The sequence below is a fragment of the Mustela putorius genome, unplaced genomic scaffold (assembly GCF_011764305.1).
Source record: "Mustela putorius furo isolate JIRA1106 unplaced genomic scaffold, ASM1176430v1.1 tig00000228_pilon_pilon_pilon, whole genome shotgun sequence".
NCBI lineage: Eukaryota > Metazoa > Chordata > Mammalia > Carnivora > Mustelidae > Mustela > Mustela putorius.
The window spans coordinates 26,874,898-26,891,871 of NW_025421322.1; the positions used below are offsets into that span (position 1 = coordinate 26,874,898).

General features: G+C 39.4%; 1 non-coding gene across 1 annotated transcript; it reads left to right on the plus strand.

The window, feature by feature from the left end:
* Positions 1-14,674: 14,674 nt before the first annotated feature.
* Positions 14,675-14,782, plus strand: LOC123391506. The gene has a single exon (XR_006606217.1). It is a non-coding gene; the product is annotated as a U6 spliceosomal RNA (small nuclear RNA).
* The last annotated feature ends 2,192 nt before the right edge of the window (positions 14,783-16,974 follow it).

Sequence of the window (16,974 nt, forward strand, 5' to 3'; positions counted from 1 at the left end):
TTTTTCAGAGCTTGAATCTTTTCTGACAGCCTTATATGAAAATGTCTCCTTTGTGTTGTCTGGGAATGATATTGTAGACAGATGAAGCCATTAATCAGTTTTATTCAGGAAGAAAATGTCTCTTTTGATTGTTTAATACTTGGTCCAATGATGGCCAAAGGGTTGCTTCAGTTTTCAAGGCTATACGGGATGGTGGTTTTCAAAAAGGAAAGAGTTTGGAGTTAGAGATGGAAGATGTGAGCTTTCGTTCCTTTCCTCGCTCCCTCCTCCTTTCTTTTCCTTTCCTTCTTTTCTTTTCCTTCCTTCCTTCCCTCCTTTTTTCTTTTAACAATATGGATTTTGATAATGAAAAAGTCTGCATTTTGCATCTCTTTCTGTAAGATGAAAACAACAACCACTGCCTAAATTATCTCTCAAGGGCTTTTATGAAGATTAAATGAGATACATAAGGCCTCATTTTATAAATTATAAATTCTGATAAAAAAATAAATGCAGTGTTGATTTTTCATGTTCATGTCTTAGGTGACTCTGGAATAAGAATGTGTAAGAGAAGGAAATAAATTTTTTCCCATTTATTAATTATTCATTCACACACTCATTTATCATTAAGCAAATATTGAGATGCTGTGATAGAGTGTAGCCTACTAAACCCTTGCACTTGTATTATTTCATTTAATGTTTATATCAACCTTGAAAGGTAGTTACTTCACTGAGAAATTTGAGATCCAAAAAAGAAGAATACTTAGACTAAGGTCACATAGCTAATGACAAGATTGACATGATAGCTTGGGTTTTTCTGACCATAAATAAGATCAGGCAGTACACAAGTTCGAAGATAACTAATTTTATAAAGCGTTAAAAATTTGAGGTGCTTTGGATGTCTCAGCAGGATCCCTTATTGAATAATAAAGGTTTTTTTTTTTTTTTCCCTCTCATCACTTCTGCAAATTTCCATCAGCTAAAATTAGATCTTTTTTAACCCTTGCCCTAAACCCATGAAGTCATGCAGACCTAGTTTAGACTTGTACTTGACAAGATGGTAATTTAGATTCTTCTGTCAGTTACAGCCCACCCACAAGTCACCAAGTAGAACAAAATGTGGAGTGATCTGGTGAGGAGGGTGACAGAGACACCTATGATACTCGGGCATTCTGCTAATGATTCCATCAGTTTCTGTCACTCTCAGAATGGCAGGGGCAGAAGCATCTAGGCTTTCAAGGCAAACATCACAGGATGATGGTGGTTTTCCACTGTGAATTCAGAATGACAGTTTAGTCCCCAACATGATATACTTAAATGCAAAGCCCAGGTCACTCATTCCATTCTCTTCTTTCTCTGGTCTCCTGGATGTCTCTTGGTGGGATGAGGGTGGAGAAGGGTCTCTCATGAACCCGTGTTAATCTAGGTTTTGTCTCACAGTTGGAATCTGTCTTCAATTGCCACTCTCACTACTTCCCTTGGGTCAACCCTCCTATCACTGCCTTTCTTCTTCTGAGTACTTACCTTCAGCAACCTCTGGGCTCTCAGCTGTAACACTGTTGCAGCTTCTGTGTGGGGCCTACATGGTTCCTGCTTCCAAGACTCTGCTTCCTTTTCATTTGCACTTAATGGATTTCTGGGTGAGTCCATTCATCCAAGATTCCATTGCTTCTCTTCTTCTGAGCACTTACCTTCAGCAACTTCTGGGCTCTCAGTTGTAACACTATTGCAGCTTCTGTGTGGGGGCTACTTGGTTCCTGCTTCCAAGGCTCTGCTTCCTTTTCATCTGCACTTAATGGATTGCTGGGTGAGTCAATTCATCCAAGACTCCATTGATTTTATATCTTAGAGAGCCATGATAAGGTTCTTGGAATTATCATGGGATGGAGGAAAGTAAAATAAAACAATGGATTCTATCATTTAATATTGTCTCATAGATTACACCTGCTGAGAAGGGTTCCATGGCCTTGCTGCTTAGGTTTTGTCACCCTTTGGTTATAGGCAGCCTTTTGTTAAAACCAGCCACAGGGCTTGTTTGTGATTGCTTCAAGAATCATTCTCCACATTGCACCAGAAGCATTATTTTCTACTTTAAGTCTTAAGTTCCAATATAGATTTCTGTTCCTGATCTGTCAAACTATTAATAATACTAAGCAGTTTAGACCTTGAAAATACACCAACTCATGCTGTTTTATTTAGGAGGTTACATTTGGGGTCATCAGGTGAGATAGAGTGAGTATCATTGAACTACCAATAGTTGGTATAGGAAGTGAAGTAGACCTTTAGGACTAGAATGTGAGCTCTATGAAGACAAGGATTATTTTCCATTCACGCTTGATTTTCCAGTGTCTAGAATAGTGATCAGTAAGTGTCTGTTGAATGAATGTTGAATAAATGGTGAATCACTAAAGGGGAGAGGGAGAGTATTTATTGTCTTAGGGATCAAATAGGGAAGTATAGGAAGCAGGACATCAGTCCTTGGTGATTTGGAACATGGGAGGGAGACAGATGAATTGCCTTTGTTCTCACAGAGACAAGCAAGGATGAGCTCAACCACTTTCAGCTGAGTGCAGTGACAGAATAACAATGGCAGTCCCCATGGAGTGGAGCCCCAGATTCCCACGAACAAATCTTTATTTACTCTTGCCTTCCTAGGAAATGGTAAGAAGACAAGGGATTGACTTTTTGAAGTGAAATAAAGTAGTATTACACCTGTCTCTGCATCTTAGTGGAGATATAATACTAGGTACATTGTGTGGCTGATGGTGGAATCCCTTCTAATCTTGCCCATCTGCCTTATGGACGAGTCCCACAAAAACATCCACGAGTACCCATGGATGAAGGCCTTGAGACCTTGAGTTATGACATCAGATTCAAGACAACTCATCTCATGTAACCATGGCAGATGACAGCATTAAGAGAGAACGACTTGCTCCCTGGAATGGTATACCTTGAAAGCAGTTTGTACGCAAGATAATGAATCAGAACCTATTATGTGTTCAATGAATTCTCCCACATGGTCATTGCAGTCTTCAGTTGACTTCCCTATAGTTCAGCCATTTGCCATTTTATGTCAGAGTCGCATTCCTGAACATAGTTTAGATTTTCTTCCTCACCTAGAGACCTGATGGCATCCACTCAAATCACTGGATCTAAGAGGTAGTTGGGGTACAGCATTGAAGCTACAGTTCTCATGGCTCCACAGGCAGTATCCTCCTTTGTATACTGTATGCAGTTATATGCTTCAGCCCATGTAGTGGTTCAATCTGTGAATTCAGAAAAAGTTGTGGCTCCTAACTTCTTCAGTGGAAGAGACAGAGGCTTAGGAGGGCTGGATGATTTGCTTAAGTTTGTACAAATAATGTTTCCAAGGCAGGACCTGAACCCACGTTTTTGGACTCAAATCCAGTGCTGCCTCATCTACTCAGGCTTCTCCTTGTGATCAGAACTAAGCGTCACCAAAGCCATGAAGCTGACTGGATTATATCTGGGTCTTCTTCTGAATCCCGGTAGCTCTTAATCCTCTTTCCAAGGCCAGAGTTCTAAGGTGTACTTCCTGCTGAGTTACTTGGCTCTCCCATGTGATAGAACAGAAAAAATGATACAGGTTTTGGAACCTTTTGTGGTATAACAAAGGTCAGCTTCATGAATCTACAACCTGTGCAATAGCCTAAATCCTGTGCAGAGGTCCCTGTGCTTGGCTTCATGATATGCAGTAAATTAGGTAGTTGATCCTTCTTTTAAGCCTATGACTTCAGTTACATTTCTTTTTTTTAAGCTTTTTTTTTTTTTTTTTTTTTTTTTTTTGAGAGAGAAAGAGAGAGAATGGGCAGTGGGGAGGGGAAGAGTGAAAGAGAGAGAGAAGCCGACTCCCTGCTAGGCAGGAAGCCTGATGTGGGGCTCTATCTGAAGACCCGGATATCATGACCTGAGCCAAAAGCAGCTACTTAACTGACTGAGCCATCCAGGTGTCTCTTTGGTTACATTTCTTAACTTTTCTACACTTGATCTTAGCCAAAAGGCCGAGAAGCGATTTCTTAACTTTTCTAAATCTCAGTTTTCATATCTGTACATCATATCTGTAAACAACGTAGTTATGCATATCTTTTTTTAAAAAGATTTTATTTATTTATCTGACAGAGATCACAAGTAGGCAGAGAGGCAGGCAGAGAAAGAGGCAAGCAGACTCTCTGCTGAGCAGAAAGCCTGATGCAGAGCTCAATACTAGGACCCTGAGATAATGACCTGAGCTGAAGGCAGAGGCTTAACCCACTGAACCACCCAGGTGCCCCTGTAGATATCCATATTTTAAATCAGAACAGGAAATTGGCTAGCAGCTTATGTGCAGGCATGGTCCTCAATAATTCTTAACTTCTTCACATCTAATCCAGAAGGGAAACCTGCTCATTAACATCTTACTTTGTTAGCTTGAAAACGTTGCTTACATGCATGTGGAGTTTGGTTTTGTAGTGGATAAGATAATTATTTTGATTTTGCTATTGCGAGAGTAGATTAAAGAAGAAGTAAAAGGGCTCCTTTTTCACCCAAAGGCACTAGTTCAATCACTGTCTAGACCCGGTAAGCGGAATGATGAGGGAAACACTGTATAGAAGCAAAGGCTAAGGAATCAGTCAATCCTCATTATTGCCAGGTCAGTACAAGGAGCACTCATGCTTCTCAGAGCAGCACCGAGCCCTCTCATTTGAGTTGCTGGTCAAGGATATGGCGAGGGGTCAGCAAAAAATGTAAAGAATGCAAGAATTAAGGTTTAATGATATTTAAAAACTTTGTGTTTGGCACTGATCTAGCTTGTTCAAATATAATATTTCTTTTAATCTTTCTAAAAACCTCACAAAGTAGATAACATTAGTAGTATTTCATTATTGAGGAAACTAAGCTCACTGATTATTTACAGCTCTAGAGAATGTCCTTGAATGGAAAGTATTTGGAGTCCATATTCTTGAGGACATAGCTAGATGAGACAGTAAAGATTATCTCACCAGATATGGGTTTCATCTTGTGACATAAGTCTAGTTCTTTCATAAGGCTGTGTTAAGAAGTGTTCTATGACTCCATCTGTGTGGACTGGGTGGGATAGAGTGTCTTGATAAATTAGCAATGTCTCCCTAGGGCTCTAGAAAAGTGATGGTGGCTTGTAGGGCAGATGTCACCGTCTTTGACCTAATCTCCCCACTTTACAGAAGACCCCATGACCGATAATATAGTTACAGTTTATAGGCTAAACTACTGCCTAAGTCTGCTTTTAATCCTGAAGTCACTGATGTTTATAATAAGGTTGCTTTACAAAACAAACCACTAGGGGCACCTGGGTGGCTCAGTGGGTTAAAGCCTCTGCCTTGGGCTCAGGTCATGATCCCAGGGTCCTGGGGTCGAGCCCCGCGTTGGGCTCTCTGCTCAGCAGGGACCCTGCTTCCCCCTTTCTCTCTGCCTGCCTCTCTGCCTACTTGGGATCTCTCTATCTGTGTCAAATAAGTAAATAAAATCTTTAAAAAAAAAAAAAACAAACAAACAACTAAAATCAAAAACAAAAACAAAAACAGAACTCCAAAAGAAATAAATTTATTGACATTACCAGCATCAATAGAAAAGGTATTAGTGCTTAGGATTCTTTTTAAAATCCATAAAATCATAACATAAAGAGCATTTCAAACATTAGTGTTTCAGTAGCTGCTAGAAAGTTTTTTATTTTTTTTAAAAAAGATTTATTTGTTTATTTTAGACAGAGACCGCATGCAAGCAAGCATGAGTGGGGGATGGGGGGAGGGCAGAGGGAGAGAGAGAATTCAAGCCTACTCCCTGTTGAGCACAGAGCCTGCCATGGGGCCCAGGACCCTGGAGTCAAGACATGAGCTGAAATCAGGAGTCAACTGCTTAACCAATTGTGCCACCCAGGCACCCCCTGCTGGAAGGCTTTTAAAACACAAGTTGCGGGATCTTAAAGAATTTCTGAGTCAGTAATTACAGCTAGAGTAGCGCCTCAGAATCTGCATTTCTAGCAAGTTCCCAGATGAGGTTCATGGTCCGGTCTGTGACTATGTTTTGAAGGCTCCCTATTCGTAACTTTTCCTTGACAAATGATCTGATTCCTTTTGAAATGAATTATGCAAACATGCAGATTTTATAAATTTGGGAGATACAATCTGCCATTCCCATGGAATTTGTTAATAAGTTATGAAAGTTATCTCGAGGGGAGATGCAAATATGGCAGAGGAGTAGGGGACCCTATATCAACTGGTCCCCTGAATTGAACTGGATATCTAACAGCATTCTGAACATGCACAAAATCAACCTGTGATGTAAGAATATATATCTGGATCTCTAAAACAGAATATCTCAGGTAGTTGGTCTCAAGGTATAAAATGGGGAGACATGATTCTGTGGACAGATATTGGAAGATAAACAGAAGAGAGAGGGAGCCTCCAGGATCCTGTGCCACTGGAATGCAAAACCTGCTGTGCTGGGGACCAGGTACAGACCTTCAGACCAGTAGCAGGATGGAAAGGACTTTAGGGAAGCCCCCCATACTAAAACCTGGAGCTCCAGCTCTTTGAAGAATACTGGTGGAATTTTGATCGGAATGGCATTAAAAGTATAGATTGCTCTAGGCAGTATAGACATTTTAACAATGTTTATTCTTCCAATCCAAGAGCATGGAATGGTCTTCCATCTTTTTGAGTCTTCTTCGATTTCCTTCATGAGTGTTCTGTAGTTCCTCGAATACAGATGCTTGACCTCTTTGGTTAGGTTTATTCCCAGGTATCTTATGGTTCTTGGTGCTATAGTAAGTGGAATTGATTCTCTAATTTCCCCTTCTGTATTTTCATTGTTAGTGTATAAGAAAGCCACTGATTTCTGCACATTGACTTTGTATCCTGCCACATTGCTGAATTGCTGTATGAGTTCTAGAAGTTTGGGGGTGGAGTCTTTTGGGTTTTCCATATAAAGAATCATGTCATCTGTGAAGTGAGAGAGTTTGACTTCTTCATTGCCAATTTGCATACCTTTTATTTCTCTTTGTTGTCTGATTGCTGTTGCTAGGACTTCTAATACTATGTTGAACAAGAGTGGTGAAAGTGGCATCCTTGTCTTGTTCCTGATCTCAACGGGAAGGGGCAAATAATCCAGAAATTTGTATGGAATCAGAAGAGACCCCAAATCGCTAAGGAAATGTTGAAAAACAAAAATAAAACTGGGGGCATCACTCTATGTGATTTCAAGCTTTATTACAAAGCTGTGGTCACCAAGACAGCATGGTACTGGCATAAAAACAGACACATAGACCAGTGGAACAGAGTAGAAAGCCCAGATACGGACCCTCAACTCTATTGTCAATTAATCTTCAACAAAACTGGAAAAAATATACAGTGGAGAAAAGACAGTCTCTTTAATAAATGGTGCTGGGAAAACTGGACAGCTATATGTAGAAGAATGAAACTTGACCATTCTCTTACACCGTACACAAAGATAAACTCAAAATGGATAAAAGACCTCAATGTGAGACAGGAATCCATCAGAATCCTAGAGGAGAACATAGGCAGTAATCTCTTCGATATCAGCCACAGCAACTTCTTTCAAGATAAGTCTCCAAAGGCAAAGGAAACAAAAGCAAAAATAAACTTTTGGGACTTCATCAAAATCAAAAGCTTCTGCACAGCAAAGGAAACAGTCAAGAAAACAAAGAGGCAACCCACGGAATGGGAGAAGATATTTGCAAATGACAGTACAGAGAGAAGGTTGATATCCAGGATCTATAATGAACTCCTCAAACTCAACACACACAAAACAGACAAGCATATCAAAAAATGGGCAGAAGATATGAACAGAGACTTCTCCAATGAAGACATACAAATGGCTATCAGACACATGAAAAAATGTTCATCATCACTAGCCGTCAGGGATATTCAAATTAAAACCACATTGAGATATCACCTTACACCAGTTAGAATGGCCAAAATTAACAAGACAGGAAACAACATGTGTTGGAGGGGATGTGGAGAAAGGGGAACCCTCTTACACTGTTGGTGGGAATGCAAGTTGGTGCAGCCTCTTTGGAGAACAGTGTAGAGATTCCTCAAGAAATTAAAAATAGAACTTCCCTATGACCCTGCCATTGCACTCCTGGGCATTTACCCCAAAGATACAGATGTAGTGAAAAGAAGGGCCATCTGTACCCCAATGTTTATAGCAGCAATGGCCACGGTCGCCAAACTTTGGAAAGAACCAAGATGCCCTTCAGCGGACGAATGAATAAGGAAGGTGTGGTCCATATACACTATGGAGTATTATGCCTCCATCAGAAAGGATGAATACCCTACTTTTGTAGCAACATGGACGGGACTGGAAGAGATTATGCTGAGTGAAATCAGTCAAGCAGAGAGAGTCAATTATCATATGGTTTCACTTATTTGTGGAGCATAACAAATAGCATGGAGGACATGGGGAGTTAGGAGAAGGGAGTTCGGGTAAATTGGAAGGGGAGGTGAATCATGAGAGACTATGGACTCTGAAAAACAATCTGAGGGGTTTGAAGTGGCGGGGGTGGGTGGGAGGTTGGGGTACTTGGTGGTGGGTATTATAGAGGGCATGGATTGCATGGAGCACTGTTTGGTGAAAAAATAATGAATACTGTTATGCTGAAAATAAATAAATTTAATTAAAAAAAAAACCTGGAGCTGCAGGGGCATGCTTATAAACTGGGGGTGGCTGGCGGTTTTAGAAGAACATAGGACAGAGGTATGCCTGGACCTGGAAGCAAGGGCTGGGAGTGCTGTTGTGGGATGCATAACCCAGGACGTTGTGGTTTTTAGCAGCCCAGACAGAAACAGACAGTGTGGACTGGAGAGCTCACTGTAGAACAGACTAAGATCTCTCTGTTCTGAGACAGAGGTTTGGATACAGTCATTCATTTCTGCTCTAACTCTCAGAAGAGAGGCAGAAAGCCACCAGGGAAAGCTGCCAGAGAAAAAAGACCCCTAAAACCGGTTTTCACTGAGCCCACCCTCCACCCCCAACAGGGGAAAGGACAACTCTGCCAAGTGGGTAGACTGAGTAAGAACGAGACAGGCCCCTCCCCCAGAGGACAGGCTGGAAGAACAAGAGGTCTTTAAGGTCCATATAAAACATGTGCATCTTGCTTGGGATGTGGTCAATAATTTGAGCTCTGTACATTCCCTCAACCACCCCTCAACAAAATGACTAAGAGAAGATGCCCCCAACATAGGAAAGACTCAGACCTCTACCACAGAGGTGACCTCTACCACAGAACTAATGGATAGGGATATAAGCAAGATGTTGGAAATAGCCTTCAGGGTAACAGTTACGAAAACAATAGCTACGATGGAGAAAATCATTAATGGCGACATAGATTCTCTAAGGGCAGAAATGAATGCTGATCTGGCAGAACTTAAAAATTCTATCAATGAGATCCAATCTAATCTAGATATCTAACAGTTAAAGTAAATGAGGCAGAAGAATGAATAAGTAATTTAGAAGACAAACTGATAGAAAAGAAGGAACAAGAGGAGGCCTGAAACAAACAACTTAAAATCCATGAAAACAGAATAAGAGAAATAAATGACACTATGAGATGTTCTAATGTCAGAATTATTGGGATCCCTGAGAGGGTGGAGAGAGAGAGAGAGGACTAGAAGATATATTTGAGAAAATTGTAGCTGAGAGCTTCCCTAATTTGGGAAATGAAACAAGCATTTGTGTCCTAGAAGTAGAGAGGATGCCTCCCAAGGTCAAGAACAGACAAATGTCCTGACATGTAATGGTAAAACTCACAAATCTTAGTTAGAATCAAGGAAACCATCTTAAGGGCAGTTAGGGGGAAGATATTCCTTACATATGGAGAGAGGGCATCAAGAATAATGTCAGACCTGTCCATAGAGATCTGGCAAGCCAGAAAGGGCTGGCAAGACATATTTAGGGTACTAAATGAGAAGAACATGCGACCAAGAATTCTTTATCTAGCAAGGCTGTCATTCATAATGGATGGAGAGATAAAGAGTTTCCAGGACTTCCAGCGACTGAAAGAATATGTGACTAGTAAGCCAGCAAGAAATATTAAGGGGAGTTCTATAAAAGGAGAAAGACCCCAAGAGTGATATAGAACAGAGATTAATGGAGAAAATCTATAGAAACAAGGACTTCACAGGCAACGTGATGAAAATAAAATCATCTTTCAATAATCACTTTCAATGGGAATGGACTGAATGCGCCTATTAAATAGCACAGAGTTGCAGATTGGTTAAAAACATAGGACCCATCCATATGCTATCTACAAGAGACTCATTTTGAACCTAAAGATACAACCAGACTGAAAGTGAAGGGATGGAGCCATGCCAATTGACCTCAAAAGAAAGCTGGGATAGCAATGTTCATATCAGACAAATTAGATTTTAAGCTAAAGACTGTAGTTAGAGATATAGAAGGACACTATATCATTCTTAAAGGGTCTATCCAACAAGATTAACAATTGTAAATATCTATGCCCCCAACATGGGAGCATCCAACTACATAAGCCAACTGTTAACCAAAATAGAGACATACTGATAATAGTGTTAATAGTAGGAGACCTCAACACTCCATTCTCAGCAATAGATCATTTAAGCAAAAAATCAACAAAGAAACAAGAGCTTTGAATGACACACAGGACCAGATGGACTCATAGATATATACAGAACGTTCCACCCTAAAACAACAGAATACTCATTCTTCTCGAGTGTACATGAAACTTTCTCCAGAATAGACCACATACTGTGTCACAAATCAGTTCTAAACCAATACCAAAATCTCGAGATTATTCCCTACATATTCCTAGACCACAGTCCTTTGAAACTGGATCTTATTCACAAGAAAAAGTTTGGAAGAAATTCAAACACTTGGAAGCTAAAGACCATCCTGCTTAAGAATGTTTGGGTCAGCCAGGAAATCAAAGAAGTACTTTAACAATTCATGAAACCAGTGAGAATGAAAACACATTGGTCCAAAACCTATGGGATACAGCAAAGGTGGTCTTAAGGGGGAAATACATAGCCATCCAAGCCTTTCTCAAAAACGTAGAAAAACCCAGAATACACAAACTATCTTTACACCTTAAGGAACCGGAGAATCAATAAAAATTTAAGCCTAACCCATGCACACGAAGGGAAATAATTAAGATTAGAGCAAAGATCAATGAATTAGAAACCAGAAATGCAGTAGAACACATCAATGAAACCAGAAGCTGGTTCTTTGACAGAATTAATAAGATCAGTGAACCACTGGCTAAACTTATCCAAAAGAAAAGAGAAAGGACCCAAATTAATAAAATTATGAATGAAAGGGGTGTGATCACGACTAACACCAAGGAAATAGACATGATTATCAGAAATTATGATCAACAGCTCTATGCCAATAAATTAAGCAACCTGGAAGAAATAGATGCATTCCCAAAAACTTATAAACTACCAAGACTGAAACAGGAAGAGATAGACAACCTGCATAGACCAATAGCCAGTAACAAGATTGAAGCAGAATGCAAAAAACAAGTCCAAAAATAAACCCCAAAAAACAAGTGTCCAGGGACTGATGGATTACTTGGGAAATTCTACCAAACATTCAAAGAAGAAATAATATCTATTCTCCTGAAGTTGTTTCAAAAATAGAAATAGAAGGAAAACTTCCAGACTCACGCTATGAAGCCAGCATTACCTTGATCCCCAAACCTGGCAAAGACCCCATCAAAAAGGAGAATTTCAGACCAATATCCCTGAAGAATTCTCAACAAGATCCTAGCTAATAGGATCCAACAGTCCATTAAAGGGATTATTTACCATGACCAGGTGGGATTTATCCCTAGGGTGCAAGGGTGGTTCAGTATTCATAAATCAATTGTGTGATAGAATCCATAAATGAGAGAAGACACAAGAACCACATAGTCCTCTCAATTAATGCAGGAAAAACATTTGACAAAATACAGCATCCTTTCCTGATTAAAACTCTTCAGAGTATAGGGATAGAGGAAACATTCTTCAATTTCATAAAATCCATCTATGAAAAACCCACTGTGTATCATTCTCAGTGGTGAAAAGCTGAGAGACTTTCCCTTAAGATCAGGAACACAATAAGGATGCCCACTCTCACCACTATTATTCAACATAGTACTAGGAGTCCTAGCAACAGCAATCAGACAACAAAAAGAAATAAAAGGTATTCATATTAGCAAAGAAGAAGTCAAACTCTATCTCCACCCCCAAATTACTAAAACTCATATAGCAATTCAATAATAGGGCAAGATACAAAATCAAGGCACAGAAATCAGTTGCTTTCTTTTCTTTCTTTTTTTTTTTGTAAGATTTTTTATTTCTTTATGTAACACAGAGAGAGAAAGAGATCAGAAGTAGGCAAAGAGGCAGGCAGAGAGGCAGGCAGAGAGGCAGGCAGAGAGAGAGGGGGAAGCAGGCTCCCTGCTGTGCAGAGAGCCCGATGTGGGGCTTAATCCTAAAACCCTGAGATCATGACCTGAGCTGAATGCAGAGGCTTAACCCACTGAGCCACCCAGGCACCCCAATCAGTTGCTTTCGTATACATTAACAATGTAACCATAGAAAGAGAAATTTGAGAATTTATTCCATTTACAATAGTACCAAGATACCTTGGAATAAACCTAACCAAAGAAGTAAAGGATCTATACCCTAGGAACTATAGAACACTCACAAAAGAAATAGAAGAAGATGCAAAAAGATGGAAATACATTCCATGCTAATGGATAGGAAGAATAAACATTGTTAAAATGTCTACGCTGCCCAGGGCAATCTATGCTTTCAACGTCATCTTGATGAAAATACCAATGACATTTTTCAAAGTGCTGGAACAAACAATCCTAAATTTTGCATGGAACCAGAAAAGACCCAGAATTGCCAAGGAAATGATGAAAAAGAAAACCAAAGCTGGGGGCATCATATTGCCTGATCTCTAGCTATATTACAAAGCTGTGATCATTAAGAGCATGGTACTGGCACAAAAACAGACACATAGGCCAATGGAACAGAATAGAAAGCCCAGATATGGACCCTCAACTCTATAGTCAACTAATCTTTGACAAAGCAGGAAAAAAAATATACAGTGGGAAAAAGACAATCTCTTCAATAAATGATGCTGGGAAAATTGGACAGCTATATACAGAAGAATGAAACTTGACCATTCTCTTACAACATATGCAAAGATAAACTCTAAATGTGTGAAAGACCTCAATGTGAGACAGGAATCCATCAAAATCCTAGAGGAGAACATAAACAGTAACCTCTGTGACATTGGTCACAGCAATTTCTTTCAGGACAGGTCTCTGAAGGCAAAGGAAACAAAAGCAAAAATGATCTTTTGGGATTTCATCAATATAAAAAGCTTTTGCACAGCAAAGGAAACAGTCAGCAAAACAAAGAGACAACCCATGGAATGGGAGAAGATATTTGCAAATGACATTACAGGCAAAAAGGCTGATATCCAAGATTTATAAAGAACTCAAACTTAACACCCAAAACAAATAAGTAAAAAATGGGCAGAAGACATGAACAGCCACTTCTCCAAAGAAGACATACAAATGGTAACAGACACATTGAAAAAATGTTCATCATCATTAGCCATCAGGGAAATTCAAATCAAAACCACATTGAGATACCACCTTACACCAGTTAGAATGGCAAAAATTGACAAGAAACAATAAATGTTAGAGAGGTTGTGGGGAAAGGGGAACCCTCTTATACTGTTCATGGGAATGTAAGTCGCTGCAGCCACTTTGTAAAACAGTGTGGAGGTTCCTCAAAAAATTAAAAACAGAGCTGCCCTATGACCCTGCAATTACACTACTGGGTACTGACCTCAAAGATACAGATGTAGTGAAAAGAAGGGCTATACGCACCCCAATATTCATAGCAGCAATATCCACAATAGCTAAACTGTGAAAAGAGCTGAGATGACCTTTAACAGATGAATGGATAAAGAAGATATGTATGGTCCATATACACAATGGAATATTAATCAACCATCAAGAAAGATGAATATTCGGGGCACCTGGGTGGCTCAGTGGGTTGAGCCCCTGCCTTCGGCTCGGGTCATGATCCCAGGGTCCTGGGATCGAGCCCCGCGTCAGGCTCTCTGCTTGGCAGGGAGCCTGCTTCCCCCTCTCTCTGCCTGCTTCTTTGCCTGCTTGTGATCTCTCTCTCCCTCTGTCAAATAAATAAATAAAATATTAAAAAAAAAGAAAGATGAATATTCAACTTCTGCATCAACATGGACAGAACTGGATGAGATTATGTCAAGTGAAATAAGTCAAGCAGAGAAAGTCAATTATCCTATGGTTTCACTTATTTGTGAAACATAAGGAATAGCATGAAGGACATTAGGAGAAGGAAGAGAAAAACGAAGGGGGTGGGAATCAGATGGGGAGATGAACCATGAGAGACTATGGACTCTGAGAAAGAAACTGAGGGTTTTAGAGGGGAGGGGAAAGAGGGAATGGGTTAACCTGGTGATGGGTATTATGAAGGGTAGATATTGCATGGAGCACAGCATGTCATATGTAAACAATGAATCATGGAGCACTACATCAAAAACTAATGATGTACTGTATGGTGACTAACGTAGTGTAATGATAATACAACATGAAAGTTATCTTGAAAAATTTTAATTTATTCTTTCCTTCAGCAGAACATACACTAAAATTGGAACAATACAGAGAAGACTAGCATGGCTCCCGTGCAAGGATGACATGCAAATTCATGAGGCATCCCATATTTTTTGGAACACTTGTGCTCTGTTGGTGGGAATCAAAAATTGTGCAAACACTATGGAAAATAGCTATGGAGATTCCTCAAAAATTAAACATAAGTACCATATGATCCTGTAATCCCCCTCCGGGTATATATACAAAATGACTCAAATTAGGATCTCGAGAAGATGTTTGTATATCCAAGTTCATTGCATCTTACTCACAATAGCCAAGAGGTAGAAGTAATCCAAATATCCATGGATAAATTAACGGATAAAGAAAATGTGATATACACATGCCGTGGAATATTATTCAGTTAAAAAATGGAAATCCTGCTTCATGCCATACCTTGGGTGACTCTTAAGAATACTATGCGGAGATAAGCTGTCACAAAGAGACACATACTGTCTGACCCCATCTATATGAGGTATCTAAAGTAGCCAAACTCATAGAAACAGAAGATAAGAAGGTTTCCAGGGCATAGACAGGGGAGGAAATAAGGAGTCAGCGTTCATTAGGTAGAGTTCCAGGTTTGCAAGATGAAAAAGTTCTGGAAATCTGTTGCAAAGCAACATAAATGTACTAACACTATTGAACAGTCCATTTACAAATGGTTAAGGTGGTAAATTTTATATGTGTGTTTTACCACAATTCAAGAAAAATGGTTAATTTAACAATAGATAACCGTTTCCCTGGAGGGCACAGTAATTCTTTGTTGGAGAGGTGTCTAGAAGGAAGATAGAGGCTCTTTGTGGCTACTCAGATATGGGTTAGGTACTTCTGGGTCCAGCTTGTTGTCAAGCTTCACCCTATGTATGGACCTACAGATTCCCAACCTCGTCTAGGTGATTCTTTAAACTATTGCTATCTCAGTCCAACCCAGAGATTCTCATTTGGCCTGTGATATGACCTGGATTACAAGATTTTTGAAAGCTCCCTTGATGGCTTGAATTGTAGCCTGGCCTGTAAAGCGCTGTTTGGATTAATGATTTGTAAATTATATTATATTATATTATATTTGTAAATTATATATATATATATATAGTTAAAAGAATCTCTCTGGAACTTTGAAAAATGGTATATTCTCAGTTCTCCTCCATTCTCTTCCTCATTGCACTAGGTAATTCTGATTATTTCCCCTCCTCAACCAATTTGAGAAATGTTATATTAGATGATTTCTAATGCCTTTTGGAGATAAAATATGTCCACAATTGCTGTTTTCTATTATAGGATTCTTCCGATCAATGGATTGGGCTAGATCCTATATTTGAACCTCAGAGAACTGAGCTCCTCATCAACTGGGTTTGCCCATGACCAAGGTTCCTGTTGAGGTTAGTGGGACAGTCTAAGTTCCGGCTGTGTGTGTACGCAGAACCCACTTATCTTTTTAAATCCTCCGCCAGTCAAACCACACAGATGACACAGCATTTGGGCTTAAAATCAACTTGTTGAGCTGTAACAAAATCTTATTCTTTTGCTTAGACGTTGTTTGTCAGGCTATGGATAATTTTAGGATGATCTGAAGAACAAAAGGATAAAATTTCATAGAGTTAACATTCGAGTAAAGAGATTAGACACTGCCAAAGGGATTTTCTTGACTCCCTAAAAACCAGCAGTATAGCAGAGGGTATAGGGAGTCTTAAGGAATTATTATCAGGGTGTGCTCATTATCAAAAAATCCCAATGTGAGAGAACCCCTCACACATTCAGCCACTGTAAGCCAGTTTGGATACCCACGAGATCAGAAATCTGGCAGCACAGGAGACAGGGGACTCGCCAACTTAATGCTGTTTAATATTAATTAAACTTAATATAGCTCAGTTATCTGTTTTTCAGATATTCCCAGGAAGAATACCAGAAAAGAAGAAACAAATCTATATTCATATTTTATATATATTGAAATTACATAATCATAAATGTTCTCATAATTATATATTCACATTATGTAAAACATTATCATATATTCTAAGTTTCTGGATATTTCTAGACTAACTGAATAGGAGAAATAGGAAATCAATAATTTCCATGAAATCAATTACCTGGAAAAATTCATATGAGAAGGTACAGGTGTCATTGTACAAATACACATTCTTAGTATGTGTATTTAGCCTGAAGAAGGCTAAAATACTGCTATTTGTATTGCACATTAAGCATTCAGGGGTGGGAACAATTAAAGCCCCCTAAAATTTTGTAAAAAGACATCATGAAGATATGACTACCCA